The sequence below is a fragment of the Dendroctonus ponderosae genome, unplaced genomic scaffold, assembly GCF_020466585.1.
Source record: "Dendroctonus ponderosae isolate FM_Combo_2020 unplaced genomic scaffold, Dpon_F_20191213v2 Dpon_F_20191213_7, whole genome shotgun sequence".
Lineage (NCBI taxonomy): Eukaryota > Metazoa > Arthropoda > Insecta > Coleoptera > Curculionidae > Dendroctonus > Dendroctonus ponderosae.
The window spans coordinates 10705470-10707275 of NW_026018916.1; the positions used below are offsets into that span (position 1 = coordinate 10705470).

Sequence of the window (1806 nt, forward strand, 5' to 3'; positions counted from 1 at the left end):
AAATCGTAATATCAATGACAACAGTGAATTGTTAAGCCATCATTCGGATACTTATTCCATATCAGACGACGATGAATTTGAAGGTTATCCTACTTATGATAGTTTTACCAGTAGTAGTAGTAATAAATCATTTAAAGAAAAGTTGATAGAATGGACAATGCAGCACAATATAGCCCATACTGCTTTAAATGATTTATTAAAACTAGTACAACCTATTTGTAAAGAGTTGCCTTTGGATGCAAAAACCTTGCTTCTTCAAACAGTCAGGTCTGTTGAACTAAAATCAGTGATGCCCAGACATTATTATCATTTTGGGCTAAATGAGTGACTCAACAGTATTTTTAACCGTTTAGACCAAAAATCAATTAACACCTTGAATCATTCAGTAGGTATTCTTATAAATATTGACGGATTGCCACTTGCTAAAAGTTCCTCAAGTCAGGTATATCCACTATTAGCCAGTAATTCGGGCAATAAAAACATTGTAGAAATGATAGAGATATACCATGGCAATCAGAAGCCAAAACACCCGAATGCATTTTTGTCCGACTTTGTGCACGATGCAACTGAAGTTATCAATAAAGTTTCTTGTATCAAAATCAACAGTTTGCAGTATATATCAAAGCAATTACTTGTGACGCTCCTGCAAAATAATATGTAAAATCCATTATTAAAGGTCATTCTGGGTATTCTTCATGTTCAAAATGTAATGTTGAAGGAAATTACTCTGGTGTATTTCCTGACATACATAACCTACGTATAAGGACAGATTGTAATTTCCGCCAAAAATTCAATTTTAGAAAAACTACCTAAACTTGACATGATCAAATCTTTTCCGTTAGACTATATGCACTTGGTTTGCTTGGGTGTTACTAAAAAACTCTTGTTATTGTGGTGTTGTGGAAAACCTTCAACAAAATTATCTGCTAACAAAATAGCCTATATTTCAGATGCTTTAATTGCAGTTTCCCCCAAAACGCCTTTAGAGTTTAACAGGAAACCTCGGAGCTTAGATGAACTCAAAAGATGGAAGGCAACAGAGTATCGACAATTTTTATTCTACACGCGTGTTTTAGTGTTGAAAAATAACGTTAATCCGACAGATATAAAAATTTTAAGATTAGATTAATTTAAAGAAAGTATTACATTTAGATGTGTATCTATTAATAATATGTTCATTTCTTAGGTGCCGCGGCAAAAGCAGGCCTTACGAGCACCACCAAAGAGACTGAAGACGCCATCCAAAATTGGATTAGAAGAGCGTCTGATAGACAAAATACAAAAAATAAATATAAATACACTAATAAATAAAAATATGAAATATTTTATTTTACATTTCCAATAGGAAACTTCCCATAGAATATTCCTAACACCCTTGAAAACGTGTTTCAAGAAGGCATCCCTTTAAGGCGTCTCTTCAAGTCGCCTTTAAGTCATCTCTTCAAGACGCCTTTAAATCACCTCTACAAGACCTGTTCAAGACGTCTTTAAGATGTCTGTTCAAGACGTCCATATTTGTAACAACATACGTCTTTAAGACGTCTTCAAGACATATACAGATGTCTTTAAGACGTCTCACATATCTGAATTAGACGTCTTCAAGGCGTCTTTAAGATGTCTTTGTGCTGTTTGGGTATGTACCAAAAATCATTGTCCGTTTGCGTTTCTTGAGTTGCTTTTCTTTCCATTCCAAAGCCTTTGATTGGGTTGTTTAACATTACGTTTTTTTCTGAGTACCAGAGAGCTAGTCTGATGTCCCAACACCCAACTTGGAGGACCAGGTAGTTTTTTATAGGGGTATTCTTC

The 1806-nt window shown here is 34.5% G+C and overlaps 1 long non-coding RNA gene across 1 annotated transcript; it reads left to right on the top strand.

Moving 5' to 3' along the window:
- The first annotated feature begins 7 nt into the window (after window positions 1-7).
- On the top strand, window positions 8-1323 carry LOC109535250. The gene is made up of 2 exons (XR_007281940.1): window positions 8-83; window positions 1187-1323. It is a non-coding gene; the product is annotated as an uncharacterized LOC109535250 (long non-coding RNA).
- Window positions 1324-1806: the final 483 nt, after the last annotated feature.